This window comes from Rattus norvegicus, chromosome 1 (genome assembly GCF_036323735.1).
Source record: "Rattus norvegicus strain BN/NHsdMcwi chromosome 1, GRCr8, whole genome shotgun sequence".
In the NCBI taxonomy this organism is placed as follows: domain Eukaryota; kingdom Metazoa; phylum Chordata; class Mammalia; order Rodentia; family Muridae; genus Rattus; species Rattus norvegicus.
Window position 1 is genome coordinate 98,614,145 of NC_086019.1, and position 13,457 is coordinate 98,627,601.

Consider the following 13,457-nt stretch of genomic DNA (forward strand, 5'->3'; position numbering starts at 1 on the left):
GTGTCACTGTCACATCTGTCCTTCTGGAAGTTACACCAAAGATTAGAAACATAGTGAGATAGCCGTGGCCCTCCCAGGCCACCCGTGAGGCTGCCTCTCAGTACTTCCTTCTCTCTCACAGGAAATGCAGGGGGCTTTAACATTCCTTCTAGATTTTGAGTTCCAAAGACACTCCCTGCTGTGTCACACATGTGGAATGATGGGCCCAGGAAACAATCCGTCCCCCTCTCTGGTCTGGCTTGGCCCATAAGCATCCCAATAAGGATAGTTCAACTTGAGTGGGACCTGGGATTCTGGGATTCCTTCTCGGAACTTCCCAAGATCCTCATGTGTAGTGATGTCAGTTCACAGGAAGGTTTACCAAGGAGCCACTGTCTTCTGCTGAAGACCAGCCTCTCACCTGGTCTGAACACAGATAGCTGCTGTCCATGTGTGCTGAATGGGGCCACGTGAATTCCCAGAAAACATTATCCTCCAGTTCTTCCCTAGCCTGTTCAAGGCTCAGGTGTTCTCAGTCACATGAGGAGTAGCCGAGCCTCAGAAGATAACCTCAGGATCACCTTGCCTTGCTACGGACCTGGGAATGGGAACCCCAGCCCACGTGTCTGGTGGGTGCACGGCTCAGACATTTGTCACACGCTCTTTACCCAGTCCCTTGCCTGGATGGTTTGAGGATTTGCGAGCCCTGGGCGGTGTTGTGGGCAGACATTGTTACGAGGTAACATAAGTTGAAAGTAACCTTTCGGCAGAACAGTTTGAGTTAAAATAAAGGGATTGGAAAAGAGTACAGTGACCAAAAAGAATCTATAAAAAGGCAATTGCGCTAATATAATTTTATCACTTATTTAAAAATTTAGTCGACCCAAAAGACTACCAAGTGTGAAATTAAGGAACAGCTCCTCTACTTTTATGGAAATCACTCTTCCTCAGTTGTCTAATGGCCTGATTTTGTCAGATCATTTATTTCCATGGTTTTAAAATGAGCTTGACAGACAGAATTTTATAACACCACTTTACTGCAAATAAGAACATCATTTTCGCTTATTAAAACTGAAGCTTAGAGAAAGCATTAAAATTAACAGTTCACTCTGCTTTAACCTTTTGAATACTGCCATGACTTTACACCATAGACTATGTGTAAGGAAGGATGGCAGGCTATGTATAAGGTGGAGGAGGTGGGACCGGAGACGAATCCCAGACCTACCGGGAGTTGGGGAGGCTGCTTGCCCAGCTGGGAATGGCTGTGATGGTGCCTTGTGGGATCTTCCAGCTGAGCCAATGAGCTCCAGCCTCAGAGAGCCGGCGCTAGGACCCAGAGGAAGCAGGCGAAGTCGCTCCTTCTAAGCTGTGGCCAATGACCTGTTCCCTAGAGACAGACTTGACTGACAGCAGGGCTCTGAGAATTGTATGGATAGCATGGCTTCCTTCCGGATATTTGTTGTGTTTTAGCGGGTAGGAACTGTTCCAGACACAGGATAAAATAGGGAAAATGAGTTAGTGTGACAGTGCACGCGTAGAATCCCAGACTCTTGGGAGGCCAAGGTGTGAGGATCTGGATTTTAAATCCACTCTGACCTACATAGAGAGTTCCAGACCAGCATGGACTACATATTTGGTCTTAAAGCAACCACAGCAATAGAAAGCCCAAGGGTGGGCAGCAAATGAAACTAAGTCCCTGTTCTTAGGGTGTTCTGCCTGTCATTTGGGGAGATAGCTCATTAGTTTCAGAGCAGACAGGCATAGTCTCCTGTCTAGTTGATAACTTAGAGTTGGGAGAAAGACAAAGCCTGCCAGTGACAGACAGCTCCCAGGATCTGCTTGCTAGACTGAAGGGCTGTTTCTCATGCTGGGAAATGTGGGTGGGGTTTGTAAAGTGGTCTGTCCTGGGCATTGTGCGTTAGAGCATCCCAGAGTCCCTCTCTGTGCTTTGTGGGTAAAGACCGTGTGAGGGTGTATACTGAACAGAACAGTTGCATATCTGTGCCTGGGGCTTCGTCCTAAGCCTCAGAAAACTTCCCTGTCCTCATGTCAGGCCTGAAACACCAGGATGCTAACACCCATAGACAAACTTTACCCAGTGACCCATGGGAACTGGTGCATCAGAGCCTGGCTCTGTCCTCCTGGGTGGAATGCAGCTAAACCGTGTGTGGCCCAGGGTGCTGTCGTAGAAACAAGTCTCAGCTGACCACTTTCTTAACTGACCAATTCATAGCCTCTACTTATCTACCCAGCACTTCCCAAGTGGATGGATAAGGGGGGCTTCTCCCAGGGAGAAAGGATGTTACATGACATAGAAATGAACCCCCAGTGAACTAGACTGTTGGGGGGAGGGGGACAAGGGGGGGAGGGTGGGGAGGGGAACACCGATAAGAAAGGGGAGGGGGGAGGGGGATGTTTGCCCGGAAACTGGGAAAGGGAATAACACTCGAAATGTATATAAGAAATACTCAAGTTAATAATAAAAAAAAAAAATTAAACAAAAAAAAAATTAAACAAAAAAAAAAAAAAAAAAAAAAAAGAAGACTGCGGATCTTATCCCATGCAGGGACTGCAGGGTGAGGCCTTCTATTAAAGTGTTGGAATTGTAAAAAAAAAAAAAAAAAAGAAATGCTGTTTTCAAGCAGGAGGAGTGACGAAGCCAAGGCTGGCTTACTGGGCTATCTAGAGAGGAGAAAGTTTCCAGAGGATTCTGTGAAGTTAGACCCAGACACAGGTTTTGCAAAGGTTAACCTGGCCAGCACATCCAGGATATACCAAATTACTTTCCCTTTCTTTGGTACCTGAGCCTGGGTGCCTCTGCAGAAAAATCAGGGGCAAAGCTGCATGGGTGAATGCATTGGGGAACATTATCTGGGTCAGGGGCTAAGGATGGGGGCACAAAATGAACAGGCCAGCCAATCAAAAGAAGCATAATCAAACCGATGCTGTCGTCTATGAGAGTGTTCCAAACGCCTGAAGGGTCCGAGGACTTGTGCCTAAGAATCATCTACTTTGGAGAAAGAAAGTTCACCCCTGCGGGTCAGACTGGTCCCAAGCCTGCACAGGAACAAGCATTGAGTATGTTCCCTGAATCCAGAGGCTGCTGGATTTATTACAACGTTGGTCTTGTCTCTACTTCCCCTGCGGGGAAGGTAGCAATGCTTGAAGGTTGGTGGATCTCAAAGCAGAATGGTCCCACCAAAGAGGCTGGAGCAAGACCTGGGCCTGAGGGGAGGAGTGCCTGAAAGATGAAATGACTGGAGTGGGGGCGAGTGACAAGCAGGGGCCACCAATCCAAGCTATCTGAGTCGGGATTTTTACTGACGGATACCATCCCACAAATTGTGAGCCAAGCAAGCATTTGAGATTAAATCATTGACTTGGGGAGTGCTGAGTAGGTAAGTGGGGGCTGCGAATTGGTCCACGTGGTCAGTTGGGTTCCACAGCAGGACCCTGGGAAATAAGCAACTCATCTATGTCCCATTCAAGAGGCCAGGACTGGGCTCTGATGTGCCAGTTCCCATCAGCCACGTGGTGAAAGCTGTTGTGTCGGTGTTAGATACAGGTCTACAGCTCAGCTCTCTGTGGTTCTATCTGTTCTTCTCTTGGAAGAACACTGAGCATCCTCTTGGAGCTCTCGACACACCAAAGGCCACAGCCTCAGCAGACCTCTGCTGGCCACCTGCACGCGCAGTGCTCACACCGTGACCAAGGTCTCCGAACTTCTCTGAGGGCAGACAAGAAGGGAAATGACTGTTTCTATAAGAGGGACAAAGTAGACAATCAAGAAATGATGAATGAAGGCAATGAAGGAACATATAGTTTTTAAAAAAAAGCTGAATGAACATGCTGGGTGCCTGTTAGCATCAGAGAATCTCCGCCTGGCATGCCCTGGGGATACCCTCAGGCACCATCAGTCACTGCCGAGGCCCCCTGGGCAAACATCTGTCACTGCTTTGTGCTGCAATCTGCTCACAGGTGGGTCTCCTCTCTAGTCTGGGAGCACCTGGGGGCTGGATCTTTTCTCCCCGCCACCTGCTAAGGATCTCCAGCCGCGTTGATAGGGCCAGGTGGCAAACAGGTAAATGGAAGACATATGGGGCGTCAGTAGAGGTTTAAAAGGGACTCCTCACTAAGAAGGCACAATCTGAGAACGAAGTCCCCGTGAGGGTCTGTCTAGCAGAGCCAGAGAGGTTTTCCTCTTTGAGCTTCCTTCCACAAAAGTCCTGAGAGGTGGGCCCCATTTAAGGAACAGGACAACGAGGCTAAGAGGGACCACACATCCAGGTCTAGGCACCCCTAAATCTGGGATCATGTCTCTACTGCCCTACTAAAAGCCCTGCACCCATGCCTACCATACCATGGCTGGACTTCCTGCCCTGGGCAGTCTCATCTCCAGCTCCATAGGTGCATATCTGGTTTTTTGCTTTTTCTTGAAGTTGAGAACAGAGGAAGGGCTATCTTCCCCATACCCTATCTAGTACCCCTTGGCTGAGGCCTAGCACAGGGTAAGTCTGAGCACAGGCACTGCATGAGCAGGAATTATCCACTGTATATGACTTTTTATTGCTTTGAAAAAAATACCCAGGAAACAAGGTGAAAGAAGGGGATTTATCTTGGCTTATAGTTGAAGACACCTCAGGGCAATTCCACTTGATTCTGCTGTGGATCTGAGGCAAGGCACTGGAGTGTTTGGCAGGAGACTTCTCACTTCGTGGTGGGTAAGAAAGAGAGAGAGAGAAAATGAGGCTTGGGGCAGTAAGAATAGGGAGTGGAAGGGAAAATGAAAGACAGGGAGGAGGGAGAGGGAGAAAGGAGAGGGAGGAGAGAGGGGGAGGGGATCAAGGGAGGAGGAGGAAGACAAAGAAGAGGAGAGAGGAAGAAGAAGGAGAAAGAGGAGGAGGAGAAGGAGGAGGAAGAGGAGGAGGGGGGGAGGAGGAGGAGGGGGAGGAGGAGGAGGAGGAGAAGGAGGAAGAGGAGGAGGAGAAGGAAGAAGAAGGAGAAAGAGGAGGAGGAGGAGGAAGAAGAGGAGAAGGAAGAAGAAGGAGAAAGAGGAGGAGGAGGGGGAGGAGGAGGGGGAGGAGGAGGAGGGGGAGGAGGAGGAGGGGGAGGAGGAGGAGGGGGAGGAGGAGGAGGGGGAGGAGGAGGAGGGGGAGGAGGAGGAGGAGGGGGAGGAGGAGGAGGGGGAGGAGGAGGAGGAAGAGGAGGAGGAGGAGCCACTGCCACTCTTGGGAACAAGGCATACCCTGCAGTACAAGGCAACAGTGACCCATTCCTTCCAGTCAGTTCCCACCACCCACAGTTCGCACCACTTCCCAACAATCCATTCAACTATAAATCTTCTAACAGACTAGTCCATCCATCCAGACAGCACTGTCCTCAGAAGCCTCACCTTGGATCAATGTACTGGGACAAAGACTGTAACACATGAGTAGTGGCCCTGGAAAAGATTCTTCATGGCTAAACCATGAGACCTGGTTCTCACGCCAGCATGCCAGGTCTTCAGATGCTGTGCGATGCTCCCAGATTCAGGCTACTGTTTGATCATGAAACATCTCCCCAGTCTCAAGTGTTGGACACTTGGTACCAAGCTTAGAGGTTCTGGAGACCTACCGTAGATCACTAAGGATGGCCCCTGTTTCTTGTCTGCTAAGATGTCAGCAGTAGTCTTTGATAGCCACTCTCACTGCTGTGATATTCTCCCGAAACGCATGAAGCCAAAAAGACCATAGATTGAGCTCTCTGGAACTACAAGGCAAATGAGAGATTCCTCTTACTAAGGCATTTTGATGACACTGGCTTAACAACTGACTGATGCTGAGAGGAGTAGAACACACTACAGACTACTGAGTGATCTCCTCTGCCATTGCTACTGTGTCAGTCTGATGGCAATCTTCCATTTCCAGGATTCCTAAGTAACTTTGGCATCCCTGGAGCCTCACACCAGGAGCGGTGACAGGTGGAAGTCATGCTGACAGGTGAAAGTTGTTGGAAAGATAGTGCAGGCCATGTTAGCTTGGTACCATAACCTTGACTAAAGGAAGCAGTACTGGTCTGGGTAGTGTGGACAGGGATCTTAATATAGAACTGGATAGGATTTTTAAAGAGAGGCTGTGCCTTGGGCCCCAGTGGTAATAAGAACCCCTATCTGCAATATGGTGCATGCTGTAAGGGGGCTAGAGTTACTAGGGTACCCAAGCCTGTCTCCCAGTCTTAGAAGGAGCTGAGATTTCCAAGAAGAGCTTCCCATGATCTCCCACTGGAGCTTCTAACAGAGTCAGTGTCCGCTCACCACACAAGTGTGCTCTCTGCATTTGTGGTTATCCAGTGCTAAGGGTGGAAAGCTCTGGAACATTTGGCTGCAATTTCCTGGTGATGCTCAGCCATTGAAGCTTTCTGTCCTCATAGTTCCTCCGTGAGTCCAAGAAAAGATGGGACGAAAAAGCAGTTCCTGTCTCCTTATGACGGTTAGTCTTTAAAAAATATTTATTTATTTCACATGTTTGAGCATTTTGCTGGCATGTATGTCTGTGTACCATGTGTGTGCAGTGCCCCAAAATGCCCAGAAGTGGCATTTGGGTCCCCTGGAACTGGAGTTAAAAGACAGGCGTTAGCTGCCATGGGGCTAGGAACTGAATTCCTCTGCAAGAACGGCAAGCACCTTTGACTTCTGAGCCATCTCTCCAGCACCATGACGGTTAATCTAGACTACCAACTTGATTGACTCAACAGGCACTTAGCAGATCCAGAGGGTTTCTGGAGGCAGTTTGATTGTGAGGATCTAGGCTAGTCAATGGCTTATGCATCCGTGCATTAATAATCTGGTGGCATTACTGGGAGGTGCTGGAAACATTTAGGTGTGGGACTAGAGGAAGGAAATAGGACACTGGGAGTCTTCCTGTTGCTGTATTTAGCTGTGCACTCTCTCCGCTTCCTGGCCGCCACCAAGCGAGCAGGTTCTGCCACACACTTCTGCTGCCACAATGCTCTGCCTCGTCTCCACTGCCTTTGGCCCGACACTTCTGACACCATATGCCTGAGCAAATCTTTGTCTTGCTTTTCTCTTCTCTGGCACGAGAAGTCTAGTTCCTTTTCGTGGAGCCTCTGTGGGGAAAAAGCATCAACAGTGTTCATTGGCTCTCACTGAAGGCAACTTCTCAGGGCAGCTTCCTAGGTACATACGGAACCTATAATCTCCCAGCAGACTTTCTGTTCCTCTGGCATCTACAGGCTTTCTTTCCCCACTCCCATACCATTCTCTGGGACTTGGTGTCTCACGGAGGTGTGATGTTGTGGCTGTATCCGTTGGAACTGGGCATGGCAAGTCAGTTCTCCACAGCTCAACAGTGTGGCTGCCTACAATGTGGCTGAACAATGGCGGCACCAGTTGGCCTGTCAAGGTGGATGGGGGGAAATCCCATGGGGGTCCATCTCTAAATAAAGAGCTACAAAAGACAACTAACGACTACCGAGAGAGGAAGAATTAGTCTTCCCCAGGGATGAATCTCCTTATTGGTTATCTAACACACCATGGTAGTGGTCAGCCCTAAGAACATATGCTATGTGAACAACACTAAATGGACTCATGTGTGCTCGTATGTGTGTGTGTGTGTGTGTGTGTGTGTGTGTGTGTGTGTGTGTTTCCCAGTGGCTGCTCCATCCACACCAAGGCATCCCGAGCAACGACCGGGTAAGTTTGTGGATCCACTTGGGGCAATCTGCTTCCTTCCTTAGAAATGCCTGAGGATGGTCTTTTTGGGCGTCAATGGGAGGAGAAGCCCTTGGTCCTGCCAAGGCTCAATGCCCCAGTGTAGGGGAATGTCAGGGCAGGGAGGCAGGAAGGGGTGGGTGGGTGGGGGAACATCCTCATAGAAGCAGGAGGAGGGAGGATGGGATAGGGGGTTTATGGATGGAAAATGGGATAACATTTTCCCATCAAATGTAAATAAAAATATCTAATAATAATAATAATAATAATAATAATAATAATAATAATAGGAATGCCTATCCCACAGCAGCTCAGAGCCCAGACAACTGGCTTGGCTCAGGTTGATCACGCAGCCTCATAAGACAACAATTTTATGTCTCCAAAAATGCAGGAAAGCAGAGACCCTAGCTGCCCAGCAGGAAAAGCACCAGTCTCCCACAGTCAGATCTGCTTACAGAGGCAGGACCTTAGGCACGCATTCATTGTGGAAAAACAAACCCACAAAAGTGGGGGAGCCAACGCTAGACTCCAGTCTTGGAGCTGGCAGGTAGGGTGTGCTGTATTTCAGCCCAGAGGATTGGTACATTGGGCCCCTCCCTTCAGCCCAGCCCAGTAGGGGCTCGGTTCCCAGCCTATCACTGTTACATCGCACCTGTGAGGCATAGCTTTGTGATGAATCACCGGGCACCTCTGTCACCCCCTCCCTGTCCTTAGGACCCGATACATGACCTGTGACTGCCTCTGGTTACTGGCCTTGGAGCTTCCTGCTTTGTTCTTATGCAAGCAGATGTCCCAAGGACACTGACCACAGGTAGGATTTCCCAGTGTGTCTCCTAAACATGGGCTAGGGAGCAGGGCACTTATTCTCCAGCTCAAAATTCTCAGATGCCCAAGGCCTGCCTAGCAGTGTCTCCCAACCACCCTCACGAGGCTTCCCTGTGAGCCTCTCTAAGCAGAGGTGGAGGTGAGTGTAGTGTGCAGGTCAGGGCAAAGGCTCACTCTCTAACAGAGCCTCAGAGTTTCAGGATCCTGCAGCAGGATGTACAGCTGCCTGCAGGGCAGATGTTTCCCGACCCCTTTCACCTGCGTGTTGTGAAGCAGAAGCAAATGTCACCCAGGTTTACAAGTGCGTGCCAATGTTGGTGGTGTGATAGTATGAGGCCACTTTGCAGGTATTGCTGGTGACTGGCTTTTCATAGGTCCCCACCTTCCCTGTCTGTCATCCACTCCCTGGATCACAGCTTAGGTGCAGTTGTGACCATTTAAAAGTCATTGCTCTCTCGAGGACATCTGTTGTCGTTTCTCTCTCTTTCCCCCTCTCTTCTCCTTCTCACTCTTCATTTTCCTCATTGTATCATCCTGATATTTTAGTGTTGTGGATTGAACCCAGGCTCTACCACGGAGCTATATGCTAGCCCACCCTCTCAGCCCGCCCTCTCTGTTCTTGGCAAGAACACCATTATAAACATACCTGAGCCAGTTAGGGCTCTGCACTTGTGGATCGCTCTGTAGGAGCGTCATGATGACTGCTCAAACAAGGGGACAGGCATTTTAAATTTGGGGAGCTTCCTCGCACTGCACAGCAGGCCTGTTTTACAACTTAGCTTTTACATCCTAACCCCTTGTGTTAATACGATGATAGGGGTGATCAACCAATGACGCTTAAAGACCTTCGGTGTCCCTACCTGTCCTTGTCCCTGGGGAACACCTTGTCCAGGACTCTCACTTTGAATATGCAAATTATATCCGGAGACTGTTTCAATCAAAAGCAACTAAGTGTTTGAAGTGAGCTGACTATCAGGATCCATATATTATGGTTTTTCCTAAGTCTGCATAATGGACACAGAGGGGGTAGCAGGGAGAAGAAGGCCATGTGAAGGCAGACACTGCAGTGAGGCCACATAGATGGGGAAAAAGGGAATGGATTCATCCCTGAAGCCTGTGGGAGGATGGCCCTGTGGATACTTCACCTTCTAATCTCTGGCTTCTAGAAACTGTTGCCATAGCCTTCTGTTGTTTGAAGCTAGTAAGTTTGCTGCAGTGGCCTCAAGAAACTCAAAAATACAATGAGGCTCAGGGAGGTTAGGACGTCTTTACATTTCATGAAGACATGTGTATGTGCTGAGTGTATGTGCATATACATATGTGTGGACACATGCAGAATTCTATGTGGAAACCATAGATTGGCTATAGGTGTCTTCCTTGGTCAATTTCCAGGCTGGGTTCTAGCTCTCCTGCCTCAGCTTTCCAAGATCTAGATTGCATGCCTGCCCTGTCTGCCGTATTTTTGGGGGAGGAGTAATGAAGCTGATATAAAGAGGACACTTTGTGGAGACCACAGAGGCAGGAAGGAGGTTAGAAGGCCTCTGACCACATGCCATTTGGCCCTGTGTGGAATGCACATTCTTAACCACTTTCTGGTCTTTGGTGAGGTATAAATAAAGTATCGTGCCCCTTCCCCACTGTCACAATTCAATAGAGATCGATATCACTGACCCTAAGGACTGTGTGGCCCACCTCATGTTTGTGTCCCTTACCCTAAGGTCAGCTACTACAGGAGCAGTTTCCATGCACACACACAGACACACACACAAACACACACACACACACACACACAGACACATACACAGACACACACACAAACATACACAGACACACACAAACACACACAGATACAGACACACAGACACACACACAGACACACACACAAACACACAGACACATACACACAAACACACACAGATACACACACACAAACACACACAAACACATATACACACAGACACACACAGACATACACGCACACCCATGCACACACGTTCATCTTGCTCTTTGTGCTGGATAGCTCCATGCCAACTTGACACCAGCTACAGTAAAATGAGAAAATGCCTCCATCAGATTGGCTCGGCAAGCCTGTAGGGCATTTTCTGTGGGTGGCACTGCCCCTGGGTAGGTGGTCCTTGGTGCTTTAAGAAAGCAGGCTGAGCAAGCCACAAAAAGCACGCCAGTAAGCAGCACCCCTCCATGGCCTCTGCATCAGCCCCTGCCCTGTATCCTTTGATGACGGAGTGTGATATGAAAGTGTAAGTCGCTTTTGGCTATGGTGTTTTATCATAGTAATAGAAACCCTAACTAAGACACGTCCTCGGACTCCATCTATTCTCCCCAACTAACCCACCTATTTGGCTCAGGGCTTACTGGTGTGGTGATTTATGTTCATGAGGCTGGCCCCAAGATGAGGATCACATGAGCCCCAAATTATCTTGACTTGGGAACATTCCAGTAAGAAATAGCTGACACTAAAATGCCCAAATGAAAATTTGACATATTAACACTCTGCGTTAAGTGTGATCCCTCAGCCTGCAGGATCCTGACCTAATGGAGGATCAAGGAAGGCCCTGTAAACATGGGACAGTATCTGAGCCAGAGTTTGTGTTTCTGTAAGGCTTCTAGTTCTTTCCTAGCTCCATTCTCCATATCTTTCCGGAACCTTCCACCAGGCTTGGCAGGAAAGAAGGTCCTGCCTACAACTTAACTGTGGCATCGAGTCAGACTCTGAGGCTGGGATTGGTGCACTCGAGTATATACTGTGCAGGAGGAAACATCTCCCCACTGCACCAGCCTGCCTGGGAGAGCTGGTCTGCAGGTGACAATGGCTACTGCTTATGGTACACTTACTGTGTGGCAGGCCCCTTGCTAAGGCTTCCCTCTACAGTACCCGTCTCCACAAATGCTGTGATCATTGTCCCCATTTCACAGACGAGTTGACACTGCCAGCTGGGCTCTGCAAATGCAGTAACATCCAGGGTGTCTTGTGTGTGTGTGTGTGTGTGTGTGTGTGTGTGTGTGTGTGTGTGTGTGTAGATCAGGATTCAATAGTCTGTCTTCCCCCAAGTGGTTTTATTATAAAAACTGCTTAGTAGATCCCACTTAGAAGAGTAGATATTTCATATCTTTTGCCTATTCCAATGTGCACTGCTAAACATTCATTATTTAACTGTGTGTTGGGTGCAATAATTCTTCAGGTTCGGGCATGCCAGCTGCAATTTCCATCCCGCACGGGGAGCTGGGATGCGTCCGCTACCAACACAGAGAGAGCTGACAGTAGGACAGAATATAATTGTTCCAAAAAGCCACACTTGATAGCTAATGAACGAGCAGGTGAGGATTAGAGATGGGAAGCTCGGCCGACATCCGTGAGACGTAAACCAACAATTAGAAGGAAACTGTCTTCTGTTGGCTGTCAGGGAAAATTTTTTGCAACGCAAAAGGGAGAAGATGATTCAGACTGGGGGGGGGGGCTATGCTGTCTGCTGAAGGAGCAGGGGAAACCCGCACTTGGGGTGTGTTTGAAGATCCGTTTTGAAGAGGACTTAGAAGAATTTTCTCTGGTGCCTCTAAGGTTTCAGAAAGTTAGAACTGCCAGTTGCTGCATTCTCTCAACGAGCGTATTCTGGGCAGATGCTGTCTGTATCCTGATGCCTGCAGCCTGGGGCTGTGTGGAGTCAGCAACAGATGACTTAAATGCCCAAGAGATGAAGTCTTCGGGGTGGATGCTGGTCAGGAGGCTCTTCCCTTGGAAGTGAATGCCAGTACGAATGTTAAGCAGAGTCATGGTTAGTGAGTGGCCTCAGAGTGTCCTGGGGGATGCATGGCAATCATACGCTCCTCCGTGTGACGTAGGTGGACAGTGCCAACTTCACTCCCATCAGGGGGAGACTGAGGCTCTGGAACTCCAAGGCCAGCAAGTCTCAGTGGAGGTGTGTTGGGGACTCTGACAACCTTCCTGATAAAAGAAGAAAGGCTCAAAAGGCCCAGAGAATTGAGCTATAACTTTATTTTATGTATTACATATTTTTATATATATTTGGAAACTGAGGCTTTGGGCAATCTTTCCAACCACTTTATCCTTGGCCAGGCTTTGGACTCAGATCCTTGAATGTTGCTTATTGGGTCCTTGGCTGCATCTGACTCCTCTGTCTGCGAAACTCTGTTTCTGTCTTCCCCTTTGTTGTAAAATTACTTATTTCTGTTCGGTGAGTAATTTCAGGTTCATAGATAAATGCATGAAGTCTCATATTCTTATATCCAGAATCTCCAAGTCCTAATAGTCTACCAGATACACACACACACACACACACACACACACACATTCTCTCTCTCTCTCTCTCTCTCTCTCTCTCTCTCTCTCTCTCTCTCCCTGTCTCTCCTCTAGCTGCTCTTCCTCCAATCTCTCATATCATAACTCTTTCCTTTCACGTCTCTAAGTCAGTCTTTTTTTTTTTTTTTTTTTTTTTTTTTTTAGAGCTGAGGACCGAACCCAGGGCCTTGCGCTTGCTAGGCAAGCGCTCTACCACTGAGCTAAATCCCCAACCCCCAACCTCTAAGTCAGTCTTTTTAAACAATCTCTTGATCCCCCTGGCAATGGACACAGGAACACTGTGTTGGTGCTGCTGTTCTTGTATCAATCAAGGGCAGAGAAGATGGCAGTCCTTTTTTCATTCTAGCTTGGTGGCCATAGCTGTCTTCTGCATAGGACTCGTACAAATCAAATCAAATCAAATCCAGGCAGTCCAGCATGTGGGAAGGGAAGCAGACAGAGACCTGTGGACCGCCATGCCACCCATGGACCTGCCGTTCACTGCTCGAGCACAGGACAGCCGTAGACACTTGCTTGCCACGACACAATGCATGGCGTATGAAGGATGTCACCCAGGGGCCCACAAGTTTGTGCAGCCTGCAGCAGGAGCCGCCAGCATGTTAGTTTGTG